Source organism: Erythrolamprus reginae, chromosome Z (genome assembly GCF_031021105.1).
Source record: "Erythrolamprus reginae isolate rEryReg1 chromosome Z, rEryReg1.hap1, whole genome shotgun sequence".
Classification (NCBI taxonomy): domain Eukaryota; kingdom Metazoa; phylum Chordata; class Lepidosauria; order Squamata; family Dipsadidae; genus Erythrolamprus; species Erythrolamprus reginae.
In genome coordinates, this window is record NC_091963.1 from 53,880,728 (window position 1) to 53,895,196 (window position 14,469).

A 14,469-nucleotide genomic window follows, 5' to 3' on the forward strand; every position below is an offset into this window, starting at 1 on the left:
TAGCATTACATTTTCCAGATATAAATACACAATGCTGGACATCATTTGCAGGATGATAGGTTCTAATTTTCATATATCTCTCTTTTAGATATTTCTTTCCCAAGATGGGAGGAACTAGCCTCCAAATATGGGTTAAGACCACCCTGTGACCAATGTTCCCTCTAATTTTTTTTCAGTGTGGGTGATCATTGGGCTGCTGCGAAGGTCCTAGGTGTGAAAAGGGTGTGACTTTGAATGGTCAGTAAATGAACCGTTGTAAGTCGAGGATAACCTGCTTTCCCCCCTAGATGTTTTCTGTGGAGCTTCAAAATGGACTCCTGATCTGCTGATCTGCTTCTAAAAGAGTGCACTGATCAGTCAGATAATCCTCGACTTCTGTTGTGACCCCAATGGAGGCCAACGTTTCTATCTCCTGAGTAAGACGGTTATTAAGTGAGTTGCTTGTCAGAAGATCCCAAAAGATGTTCACAAAACCTTGGGACATTGCCACCATGATAACTACGTTGTCAAGTGTCCGAAGTTTGATCCAACAATCCCTTTATTTTTCTAACAAAGTCCTTCCTTCCTAGAAAGAATAAAATGGAAAAGGGGATTAAAGGGGGGGGGAAATAAAACAGTTTGGTTCAAAGTTCTGCTCAGATTAAAGAAATTGGAGTTTGAGAAGGGTTGATTAATTTTTGTTTGCTCTTTTTTTAACTTTAATTATTTTTTCTATTTAGATACCGGTATATGAATTTAGGAATTGCTGATCTGTTTTAATACAGTTAGAATTATTGATTATAATAAGATATGTAGAATAGAATAGAATAGAATTATTATTTTTTTTGCCAAGTGCGATTGGACACACAAGGAATTTGTCTTGGTGCATATGCTCTCAGCGTACATAAAATAAAATAAAATATAGTAGGTGATACTGATTTGGATTAATGCATAAATGGAATTGAATTTAGAATTGTTGGGGAGATTAATGATATTAATTATTTTAATTGATTGAAAATAGAAAATATTTAGAATTTTTTTCCCTTTCTTTTCTCAAATTGACTGAAATTTAAGATTAATAATTAAGTAAGAAATGTAGATAGGTATTAATTGGCTAAATGTTAGATGGGCTGAAATAATTTTTAAATTTTGGATTAGGTAAATGTACTATTTAGAGGGAAGGAAGAAGTCTGAAATTTGTATATGTTTATGTTTTGTTTTTAATTTTCTTTTGTTAACATCTGATTGGCTATACAAGGTTTTCTTGGTTAAAATGTATAAAGAAAGAAGGATGTACTTTGGCATAATGGTTAATAAGTTAGAAATATAATTGGTGTTGTACTTTTTGAAGAAACATTAAGGAAGGAATTTAATTAAAAGAAAAGCATGTACCTGGATGACATTAGAAAAACTTAGATACTGCATTTTATTCATGGAAAATTAGATGGTACACTATTGTTTCAATGTATGCTGAGAGAATTTTTTTTAAAAAATTTACACACACACACACACACACACACAAAGTCCTTCCTTCCTCCGTCCTTCCATTAATTTAATTCTTCCTTCCTTCCTTCCTTCCTTCCTTCCTCCCTCCATTTCTTCTTCCTCCCTTCCCTCTTTCCCTCTTCTCCACTTCTCTCTTCCCTCTCCCTTTTTTCCTTCTCTCCCCTTCTCTCATTTTTTTCTTTTTCCTCTCCCTCGTTCTTACCCTCCATCATTTTCTCATTTTTCTCTTTCTCTTTTTCTCTCAAAAAATTCTCTCTTGCTCTCTCTCTCTCTTTCTGTCTCTCTTGCTTTCTTTCTCTCTTTCTCTCTCTCTCTCCCCTCACTCTCTCTCTTTCTCTCTCTCTCTCTTTTCCTCCCTTTCTCTCTCCCTCTCTTTCTTTCCCCCCTTCTCCCTTCCTTCCTTCCTCTCTCTTCTGCCAGGGTCCACCTGCACTCACTCTCTGCGATGACCAGGGCAGAGTTACCCTGGTCATCATGGAGAGTGAGTGCAGCCGGGCACGGACACCCCAGCAGGAGAAAGCAGGCTGCCTGGGTGCACCCATTCTCTGGCTGCCTCCTTCCTATCAGTAGCAGCAGCAGCAGCAGCAGCAGCAGCAACACCCATCCCCCCGCCGCTCCTTGCCGATGTCCTCGCTGCCCAGGCTCAGCAGCCGAAGGAGAGACTCTATCATTCAGGGAAAGTGCCTGATGGGCACCGCCATCTTTCCTGGAATGGGTGGGGCCAATGTGAATGGGGAGCACACACATATGCGCGCCGACAGTCAAATGGAGAAAAACCTTGTCGCTCCCCACCCACAACTCCAATGCCTGGCTCAGCTGCACAGCCTTGGAAAAGGCTGCGCGGGTCAGGTTTTTTGCGTGCATGCCCGCGGAGGCACGCACCTTACAGGGAACATTGCCTGTGACTATTTAGGAGTCATATCATTTCCTGCCCTCCCCTCTTTTGATTTAGTCCATGACCAAACAGGACACATGCTTTCCTTCAACTCATCAGTAAACAAGGGAAGTTTCTTTCCTTTCTTCTGAAGATCTCTTTAATCTTTTTCTACTTTTCTTTTGTACTTATCCTTTATTTTTTTATTAAAACAACAACAAATAAATAAAAAGCAAGAAGGAACACAAGGATGGCAGGTGATTGCTGCCAGCCAAAGATACGTTATTGAAGGGAGGAATTCCCATAGAGGCAGCGGAGTAGCCGACTGACCTGATAGGGTTTTGAATGACGGGAGGATCCCCCAGGCATGATACCAGAATGTGTTGCTGTAAAAGGTGGAGGTGAGAGGAAACACTGGACTGGGGGATTTTGGAACTTTGGGCCTCCTCTCCCCTCCCCTTTCTTCTCTCTCTCTTTCTTTTTCTCTCTCTCAGCTGCAACCACAGTGACTGAGTGCACCTGCCCTTTTTGCTGGCTAGCGGATCCCTCAACTATTTTCCTCCCCTTTATTGCAGCTCTGGTAGGGATCCTGAGAAGCACAGCAGAGCCACGGGGGGGGGGAGTTGATATTTTTCTTCCAACTTGCACCTGATACAATGGCGGACAGCTGGCAAGGTGGCAATCTAATTGCTCATCTTAGAAAAAGAGATAATTCTCCTTTCTCTGTTGCCACCAACATTTAAATGCACCATGGGGGAAGCCGGGACTGGGTGCCCTCCCTCTTTGGTGGCCAGCTGCCGGCGGCATTGCAGCCACAGCCCTTCCAGAGCACACCACCATCTGCTCTTTAAGGGAATCACTTGGGCATAGTCCCAGGCAGTGGCCAAATCAGGAATCAATGGCATAGGCGCAGCCCTAAGGGATGCACGGTCCAGCTGAGTGGAGGGGCCAAACAGCATATCAAAAGTCCAGAATCATGATTGATATCTACATGGCTATTCTCTATTCACCTCTTTGTTCCCTTGCAGCAACCACGTGGCCAGTTCTACTTATCCCTTTGTTCTCCCAGACTCTTCAGTCGCCCATGTGGACAGTCTCTTTTTTATTATTATTATTTTTTAAAAATTAAGATAACACAATACAAAACACAAATATAAAACATACCGGTATATAGGAGTTCTTTGCAGCCCCTCTCTTATCAGAAGTTGTATTCCAGAATTAAATGCATTTACTAATACTTTAACATTTACAACCTTTCTTAAACATTTATAACATACCTTACCAATGTTTTATATAATTCTTTGCACATAAAATTCTTGTATTATTCACTATTTACACAATTATATTGTTACTTATCAGTTACAGTGTTACTTTAGTATTCTCTTTTCTAACCATTCACAGAATTTGTCCCATATTTTATAATACCCTGATTCTTCCTGTCCTTTTAACCTTCTCATCATCATATCTATCTCTGCACATTCAGTAAGTTTTTTTATTTTATCTTCTTCTTTGGGATTTTCTTCACTTTTACACTGCTGTGCAAAAGTTATTCTTGTCGCGGTCAGGATATGTATGGTTACATACTGAATTTCTTTTTTATAGTTTTTAGAGAATATGCCTAATAAAAATAGTTCTGGAACTTTCTTAATCTTGTTGTTCATAATTTCTTTTAACCATTTTGCAATCACGTTCCTGTAAATTTTGGCTTTGGAACATGTCCACCAGAATATTCCATTTTCTTTTCTGCACTCATGCAGTCCCCCTTCAGGGATCAGGTGCTAAGAGATGCCAGGACAACATGGAGCATTCTGGAGACACATGAGTTCCTGATTAATAGGGCCAAAAAGCAGATAAACCCATCCACAAGGTTGACTCATTTAGGGGCAATCATAGATTCCATGGAATGTATGGTGTACCTGTTGAGAGCATATGCACCAAGACAAATTCCTTGTGTGTCCAATCACACTTGGCCAATAAAAATTATATTCTATTCTATTCTATTCTATTCTATTCTGATGAGAGAAGGGATAGCCTACTGGAGGCCATTGATGTCATGAGGAGTAATTCCCCATCCATCTCCAAATGCTATCTTCCCTCCTGGGGAAAATGATTTCAGCCATACATATTGTCCCATGGGCATGTCTTCATTCTAGGGACCTCCAGTGGTTTCTTCTCCCCTTACAGCAAGTTGGATGTGAAGCATCATCAATCAAGGTGTGTCTTCCCAGGAAAGGCCGAGCATCGCTGGAGTGGTGGAGATCTCCAGCAATCAATAGAGGGACCTATTTCTTGGAACTACAGAGGGAAATACTAACAACAGATACAAGTACCTTAGGTTGGGGGGCCCACCTGGAAAAAAGGGTGGCGTAGGGCATGTGTCCCCAGAGGAGTCGGCATGCATTATTAACCTGCTGGAGTTGCAGACTGTTGCCCTGGCTCTCAAGCACTTCGAGCAACACCTGTGAGGATGCCATGTGCTGGTCCTGATGGATAATGTGACCACCAAGGCACATATCAATAGGCAGGGGAGGACCATGTCTAAGCAACTAATGACAGAAGCCATGTCTCTGGGCTTGTGGGCAGAGACAGATGTAGCATCGCTCATGGCAAACTCATCTCAGGGGTAAACAATGTCAAGGCGTACTGGCTCAGCCACCACAATATAGATCAGATGGAGTGGTTGTTATATCCAGCGCTACTCTGGAAGCTGATATCTCTGTTTAGCCGTCCAGTAATAGATCTGTTCACCACCCCATCCAATGCTCAGCTGCCCAGGTTCATGACACAGTTCCAGGTGGTGGGCACTGAGGGGACGGATGCCCTATGCTGCTGATGGCCAGGGGGTTTACTATATGCCTCCCCCCTACCAGTTTTATCCAGAAGAGTCAGGAGGTTAGGGCAGAAGCAGGCAGAAATTATCTTGCTGGTGCCTCACTGGCCCAAGAGGGCATGGTTTATGGATCTGGTGTCCCTTTCCGTAGCTCCTCCCTAGAGGATACCAACGACAGAGTGGTCACTGTCGCAGGGCTCAATTCAGCATCCAGATTCAAGCTGGTTCCAACTGACTGCTTGGCATGGAGCAGCTCACCTTGAGACAGTGGGGGGAGGGTTGCCGGATAACCTCACGGCCATAATGTTGGCCTCTAGGAGACCATCCACCGAGAGGATATAATCATTCACCTGGAAGGCCTTTTGCCAATGGTGTATGGAAGCGGAGCACTTCCACTGGAGCTATCCATCATAGATATACTCCAATTTTTATGGCAGGGACTGTAGCTGGGGCTGTCCCTCAATACCTTGCGGTGCCCAGTAGCTGCTCTATCTACGGTACTGACCTGTGGGCCGCTGGAGTCTCTAGGGACCCATGACCTGGTTAAGCAGTTCTTCAGAGGGGTATTGGCAAAATAAAATAAAATAAAAGCTGGATGTCAAAGATATTTAACAGAACTTGGATTACTTCAGAATGAGAAATGGGAATGGATGCTGTGCGTGCACTGTTTTGTGAGAGGAGTTGCAAGGAGCATGCACCAAGAATAACTGTGAATAGTTATAGTTATAGTTTATTAGATTTGTATGCTGCCCCTCTCCAAAGACTCGGGGTGGTTCACAACATAATAGTGATACAATACATTACAAATCTAATAGTAGAAGTTAAATCAGTTTAAAAACATTAATACATAATAAAATCCCTAACTATACAATCATACACATTCAACCTAATCCATCATATAGTGAGGCCAAAAACATAATAAAAAGGGGGAGAAGGTGGTAATTATCCCCATGCTTGGCGACAAAGGTGGGTCTTCAGCATTTTACGGAAGGCGAGGAGGGTGGGGCTATTCGAATCTCTGGAGGGAGTTGATTGCAGAGGGCTGGGGCCACCATAGAGAAGACTCTTCCACTGGTTCCCGCCAGCTGACATTGTTTGGTCAATGGGACCCAGAGAAGGCCAACTCTGTGGGACCTAATCGGTCGCTGGGATTTGTGCGGCAGAAGGTGGTCTCGGAGATATTCCGATCCGTTGCCGTGTAGGGCTTCATAGGTCATAACGAACACTTTGAATTGTGACTGGAAATTGATCGGCAGCCAGTGCAAGCCGCAGAGTGTTGGCAAAATGTGGGCAGATCTTGGAAGCCCCACGATGGCTCTCGCGGCCACATTTTGCACGGTCTGAAGTTTCCAAACACTTTTCAAAGGAAGCCCCATATAGAGAGAATTGCAGTAGTCAAACCTCGAAGTGATGAAGGCATGAGTGACTGTGAGCAGTGACTCCTGGTCCAAATAGGACCGCAACTGGTGCACCAGGCGAACCTGGGCAAATGCCCTCCTCGCCACAGCTGAAAGATGATGCTCTAATGTTAGCTGTGGATTGAGGAGGATGCCCAAGTTGTGAACCCACTCTGAAGGGGTCAGTAATTTCCCCCCCAGGGTAATGGACAGACAGATGGAATTGTCCTTGGGAAGGAAAACCCACAGCCACTCCGTCTTGTCAGGGTTGAGTTTGAGCCTGTTGGCACCCATCCAGACCCTCACAGCCTCCAGGTACCAGCACATTACTTAGAATAATTCTAATAATATTGAGGCAAGGCTTTTAAATTACTGCTCCAGCTACCCCAGGGTTTCATTAGTATTCCTGGTGGCCGGGACTGATGTTGGAAAAATCTGTGGTATTTTGGAGTAATTGACAGCATGCTGTGCTTTGTGCGAATGATAGAATTATGGGGTAGAAATAGTGGTCAAGCAATGGGAATACTGATAAAGGAAAATTATGGTTAACTGCGGTGATGATAGTGATAGCAGCAGTAAAATCAGCTGAATGGAGAGTGGAGGAAGGTAGAGGAACACTGTGTCACTGAGTCAACAGTGAGAGCGGTGGACAGAGGTGGCAGCAGCAGCAATGAGAGTGTTTTGTGAGAGCTCTGAGACTGCAGAACCAATAAAAGGGAGCAAGGGAGTGAAGGAGAGAATTGGCGAGAGTGCTGCTGATCTGGCCAGTGAGAGTGGTCAGTGGGAGCACTAGTGATGAGCATTGCAGAGCCGACAGAGGAGAGAACTGCGTTGCCAACCCAATAGGTGAGAGCAGTCGAGGGCAGCAGTAGTGTCAGAAATTATGGAGCAGCAGAGACAGGAAGGAACCAGCTTACCCCCTCCTCCCCCACGGACAGACACAGAGGATGCCGGAGATGATGACCTGTAGGAGCAGTCATCATTAAAGTTACAACAAGAACTTTGACTTGATTTTGATTAACAGCTTGCCAACAGGGAACACAAGTAAGACCACCATCATGCTGGCAACCCCCTTTTTTGGACTTTTTGTGATTAATGCCACAGCTGCCACAGATCCCATTAGGGGAGAAAACAGCAGGCATAATGTTGACTATGCTGGGTTTATAGCATTACCCGACTGGATCACTGCCTTATTAAGGGCTGTGACTGTAACCCCTACAACAGCTTCAGTGGATTGACAACACCTCAGAAGGGAACTCTTATGGAGAACAGAAACTATTTGTAGGAAAATATTTCCCTTCTTAAGTAGAAACTCTCTCAAATAAATCTATCCAAGATACACTGACAATCTATACAATCTACAAACCTGCTCATCTATCTATAGGAGAGAGGTTAATCCCTGGCTGGGCTGGTGTTATATTTAGTATAATATTTCAATATCTTTATTAGCAGTATTTTAACATTTTTATAGCCTTGTATTAACATTAACATTAGCATTAGCAGAATATTCCGATCCTGCTGGGGAGAGGTAGATATGGCATGAGTCACGGGGCTAGCCATTCTGGAGGAAAAAGAGATTGCTGTTTAATAGCAATCCCTTGTTCTGGTCCCGTGAGCTTAACCCTGGGTCCTGGTGATGAGTGTAATCCAGGCCCTGGGCTCAAGCTGCTGCTGCTCAATGCCAGATCGGTAGTAAACAAAGCTCTCCTCATCCTGGATTTGATCCTGGATGAGGAGGCCGATCTGGCATGTGTGACTGAAACTTGGCTGGGCCCGGAGGGAGGAGTTCCTCTCTCAGAAATATGCCCAGCCAGGTTTTAAATATGGCATCAGCCTCGACCCCAGGGAAGGGGGGGAGGAGTGGCTATTGTAGCCAAGGAGAACCTTTGCCTGCATAGACTCGTTGCCCCTGAGATTGCAGGTTGTGAGTCCCTCCTTGTGAAGTTGGACTTAGGGGTTCAGGTGGACGTCCTTCTTACTCATGTACCTGCCTCCCAGCTGTGTGTCAACAGCCCTGCCTAGGCTGCTTGAGGAGGTGGCCAGGTTGGCGGTGGAGTTCCATGGACTTATTGTCCCGGGGGACTTCAATCTGCGGTCACTTGGCAGTTCCTCTGGACTAGCACAGGAGTTCATGGCCACCATGACAACCATGGACCTGACTCAAGTAGTTCAGGCTCTGACTCATGAGGGGGGACACATACCCGACATGGTATTCCTCTTGGAGCAATTGAGTAATGGTCTGAGACTAAGGGGCTTAGAAACACTGCCTTTGTCATGTTCAGACCATTTCCTACTGCGGCTTAATTTCCTGGCTCCAATCCTCCCCCGCAAGGAGGCGGAACCGATTAGGAGGTTCTGCCCCAGATGCCTGATGGACCCAGAGGGCTTTCAGAAGACGCTTGGGGTTATTCCAGATACACTCGTCTACAGTTCGGCAGAGTCTCCGGCTGAGGCCTGGAACAAGGCGGCAGCGGAGACTCTTGACCAAATTGCGCCATTACGACCTCTCTGTGGCACTAGACCCTGTAGAGCTCCACGGGTCAACGAGGAGCTCCGGGAGTTGAAATGCCAGAAGAGACATCTAGAGAAGTGATGGAGAAAGAGTAAGTCCCAATCCGATCGAACACGTGTAAGAACTTTTATTAAGACCTACAAAGTGGCGCTCAAGGTGGCAAGATGCGTGTACCATGCCACCTTGATGGCATCAGTGGAATCCCGCCCAGACGCTCTGTTTAGGGTGACCCACTCCCTTCTAAATCAGGAGGGAGTTGTGGAGCTCTTGCAGGACAGTGCCGAGGAATTTAACTCATTTTTCGCTGATAAAGTCGCTCGGATCTGGGCGGACCTCAACTCCAATTGTATAGCAGTATTGGCTGACAACGAGTCAGTCTAGGTGACTGGGGCTAAACGTCTTTGTCCATCTGTCTGGGAGGCGTTTGACTTGGTGACACCTGATGAAGTGGACAAGGCCATTGGAGCTGTGAGTTCCACCACCTGTTTACTGCATCTGTGTTCCTCTTGGTTGGTTTCGGCCAGCCGAGAGGTGACACGGAGCTGGGTCCAGGGGATTGTCAACGCCTCCTTGGGGAGAGGGTCTTTTCCGGCTCCTTATAAGTAGGCACTTATGCGCCCCCTCCTCAAGAAGCCTTTCCTGGACCCAGCCGTGCTTAATAACTACCGTCCAGTCTCCAACCTTCCCTTTATGGGAAAGGTTGTTGAGAAGGTGGTGGCGCTCCAACTCCAGCGATCCTTGGAGGAAGCCGATTATCTAGGCCCTCAGCAGTCTGGATTCAGGCCCAGCTACAGCACGGAAACTGCTTTGGTCGCATTGATGGATGATCTCTGGCAGGCCTGGGACAGGGGCTTGTCCTCTGTCCTGGTGCTTCTTGACCTCTCAGCGGCTTTCGATACCATCGGCTATGGTATCCTTCTGCGCCGGCTGGGGGGGTTGGGAGTGGGAGGCACTGTTCTCCAATGGTTCTCCTCCTACCTCTCCGTTCGGTCACAGTTGGTGTTAGTGGGGGGTCAGAGGTCGACCTCAAGGTCTCTCCCTTGTATGGTGCCTCAGGGGTCGGTCCTCTCCCCCCTGCTATTTAATATCTACATGAAACCACTGGGTGAGATCATCCAAGGGCATGGGGTGAGGTATCATCAGTATGCCAATACTGTACCCAGTTATACATCTCCACCCCATGTCCAGTCAACGAAGCAATGGAAGTGATGTGCTGGTGCCTGGAGGCTGTTGGTGTCTGGATGGGTGTCAACAAGCTCAAGCTCAACCCAGACAAGACGGAGTGGCTGTGGGTCTTGCCTCCAAAGGACAATTCCATCTATTCATCCATTACCCTGGGGGGGTGAATTATTGACCCCCTCAGAGAGGATTCGCAACTTGGGTGTCCTCGATCCACAGCTAACAGTGGAACACCATCTTTTGGCTGTGGCAAGGAGGGCATTTGCCCAGGTTCACCTGATGCACCAGTTGCGGCCCTATTTGGACAGCGAGTCATTGCTCACACTCACTCATGCCCTCATCACCTCAAGGCTTGATTACTGCAATGCTCTCTACATGGGGCTACCTTTGAAAAGTGTTCAGAAACTTCATATCATGCAGAATGCGGCCACGAGAACCATCATGGGGCTTCCCAGATTCGCCCACATTTCTACAACACTCTGTGGCCTGCACTGGCTGCCGATCAGTTTCCAGTCACAATTCAGAGTGTTGGTCATGACCTTTAAAGCCCTACATGGGATTGGACCAGAGTACCTCCAGAACCGCCTGCTACCGCATGAATCTCAGCGACCAATAATGTCCCACAGAGTTGGCCTTCTCCGGGTCCCGTTGACTAAACAATGTCATTTCGCGGGGCCCAGGGGAAGAGCCTTCTCTGTGGCGGCCCCGGCCCCCTGGAATCAACTCCTTCCCCGGAGATTAGAACTGCCCCCACCCTCCTTGTCTTTCGTAAATTACTCAAGACCCACCTATATCGCCAGGCATGGGGGAACTGAGACACCTCCCCCAGGCTTTTATATTTTATGTTTGGTATGTATGTGTTGTTTGGTTTTAAATGATGGGGTTTTATATGTTTTTTCTCTTTTAATATTAGATTTGTTCCACTGTAACATTGTTTTTATTATTGTTGTGAGCCGCCCTGAGTCTTCGGAGAGGGGTGGCATACAAATCTAATAAATTATTATTATTATTATTATTATTATTATTATTATTATTATTATTATTATTATCAGCATCTGGAATCAACTCCCCATGGAGATTAGAACTGCCCCCACCCTCCTTGTCTTTCGTAAATTACTCAAGACCCACCTATGTCACCAGGCATGGGGGAACTGAGATACCTCCCCCAGGCTTTTATATTTTATGTTTGATATGTATGTGTTGTTTGGTTTTAAATGATGGGGTTTTATATGTTTTTTCTCTTTTAATATTAGATTTGTTCCATACCGGTCATGATGGGGAGAGGTAGGTATGGTGGGAACTGGGGGGGGGAGGGCCCACTACTTGAAAGTGATCCCTCGTTCCAGCCCCTCGAGCTCAATCTGTGGTACTGGGGATAGGCAAAATCTGGACCCTAGGCTGCTGCTGCTGAATGCCAGGTCAGTTGTAAATAAAGCTCTCCTCATCCGGGATTTATTCATGGATGAGGAGGTCAACCTGGCATGTGTGACCAAGACCTGGTTGGGTCCTGAGGGAGGTGTTCCCTTCTCAGAGATGTGTCCAGCCAGGTTTTGGGTGTGTCATCAGCCATGGCCCCAGGGAAGGGGGGGAGAAGTGGCTATCATAGCCCATGAGACCTTGGGCTACGCAGGCTTGCTGCACCCTGAGTTAGTCAATTGTGTGTCTCTTCTTTTGAAGTTGTACCTAGGGGTTCAGGTGGGCTTGGCTTTGAATATGGTTTGTTTGTAACTGCCATTTGTTCCTTATAAATAGTGGTGAGGGTGGAGTCCTGGTTTAAATGTTGCAAGTAGATTGGGTGGTTGTGTTTTAATGGTTTGATTAGTTGGTGGAATCACATTTAGTTAGATGATTGACATGGTGATGATTGTGATATGTTTTTTTGGTTAGAGCTGGCTTCCAAATTTCTGGTAAGCGGGATGTGTCATCATGTTTATTCATATTGAGGGGTTGTGTTTCTATTTCTATGGCTTCCATGATTATTCTTTTGTGTATGTGTTCTGTTTTGGAGATTAATTTAGTTTTTTCAAAGTCAACTTCATATCCTATTTTTTTAATGTGCTGAAAAAGGGAGGAAGTTTCTTCTTCTTTTTTGACTGCATTTTTATGTTCTTCAATGTGTGCATTTATTCTTCTATTAGTTTGTCCAATGTATGTGGCTGTGCATGTTTTGCATGGTATTTCATAAATTCTTTGGTTTTCAAGTTGGATTTTGTCTTTTGGGTTTCTTAAGATCTTGGATATTTTCTGGTTAGTGACAAAAGATGTTTTGATATTATGTTTGTGGAGAATGTTGCCAATTTTGTCTGTGGTGCCTTTAATGTAAGGGAGGAGGATGGTGCCATTGTCCTGTTCTTTGTCTTGGTGTCGGGCCACCTGACACAGTACAGCGATAGGGATATGAGAGAAGTGAGTGAGAGAGAGAGAGAGAGATTGGCATCACGGCACATTCCTTGTGCAGAGCTCTAGATCGACTGAACAAGGAAAGATGCCAGCATTCCCTTCCCCGGATTGGTACATGTGATGCACTTGTGGGTGTGGGGTTGTGAAAATGAAATTTAACCTAAATAATTACAGAAGTGAATTACAGTGTTGGTATTTCACAGCAAGAATCCAGACATGGCTCTGATAATAAATGGAACTTTCTGTGTTTACACAGCAGTGGATTAGGATTTATTTCCCAGATGCTAGCTGGTTCACTGACACTTGGTTTTTGGGGGGTGTCTATTTTTTATTAGGTTTGTAATTTTTTTTTCTTTCAAATCCGTTGGAAAGTAATACATTTTTGAGATTGTTTAATTCAGCTTTCAGGTGGTCTTGGTCAGCTAGACGTTTGGTTCTGGAGATGAGGGTTTTGGCTACTGAGATGATCTGTGCAGGGTGGTGGTGGGACTGTGCATTTAAGTAACTTTTAGTCCTATTTTACCCTTTTTTAGAGCCTCCTTTCAAGATGTCACCCATTATGACTCAACATCCTTTTTATCTTCTAAGCTTCTAAGTCCTTCTGTAGCTTCTGTGAATTCCTGTTTCCTGCTATATATCCATTTAAAAGGAAAAACTTTAGTAAATATAGTTCCTTTAGTCTTCATGTCTCCATTCTCTGGAAATTCAGCCTGATCTTACTCAGTGCATAAAAAAAACTTTGCCCGTGTCTTTTCCTTTCTCCTTTCTCTGCTTTTGTCTCTGCGTGCCGCTTTCCAGAGGGGGAAAAGATGGCAGAAATGTTCCCTCCTTCCCTCGTTTGCCCCTCCTTTTAAATAAGTCACCACCAAGGCTCTTTTCCAGATTGCAACAGTACTTTGTACCTGTCAATATAACATATCGGGTAGATCTTTGGACAGTTTCTGCCATGCAACTGTCCTGCTAGTTACTTGCTGTTCTCTGTCAGCTGAGAGCACACTCCGGTCACCAATGTGCACTGTCTTTTTGCCCACTCAGTTTGTCCAGGGTATTCCTGGTCCGCTGATCAGATTGCCATCTCAGAATCAGCTCCCAAGACTCCCCTATCTTTTGATCCCTCTTTGGGGGATCTACGACTTCTGAGTAGCTCACCAATCCATCAAAAATGTCTGGTATATCTCGGTGATTTGTTCCATGCCATCCACTTGGCTCCACAGCTGGCTCCACCTCCTATATATGTTGTGGTTGGCTCTGGGCTAGCTCCTGCCCCAAGGACTGTCGGGGTGGATGTGGGTGAATCCTCCCAGGGTCAGAGGCCAGTTTTATTGCTGACTGCTTCTGACAGCAAAGTGTTTGAAGCAGATAGTGGAAGTGAAATGGGATCCTCAGAGGGGGTAATGGCAGACAGCCCATTAGGTAGTCGCCCCCTGAGTGATTCATCATCGTTATCATAACTGGATTCGGAAGAAGAGACATTCATTGATGTACGCAGATGCAGGGCAATGTCTAGGAAAGAGCAACTGCGTAAATACTACAGGAAATAAGGTAGATCCCTTGTGGCTGGGTGTCATTAGACTAATAGGGGCTGCTGTTAAATAGTCAGCATTTTGGCCTCTGGGGGTGGAAGTTCATCCATTCTGTAAAGGAAGACGTGTGTTTTGTATCAGGATTCTACAAGGACTCTCTTTGAACTGTTTCTAGGACTTTTGAACTAAATCATAGTCAAGTTTGTGACTTTGTGAATTCTTGAAGGAGAGTGGCTGTGAAGTCTTCACAGCTGCTTGTTATTTGCTTT

General features: G+C 45.3%; 1 long non-coding RNA gene across 1 annotated transcript in view; it reads right to left on the reverse strand.

Annotated features, from left to right (window-relative positions):
• LOC139153413 (uncharacterized) overlaps window positions 1-14,469 on the reverse strand; it is a 133,971-nt gene that overhangs the window by 38,494 nt on the left and 81,008 nt on the right. The gene's annotated exons all lie outside the window — the stretch shown is intronic.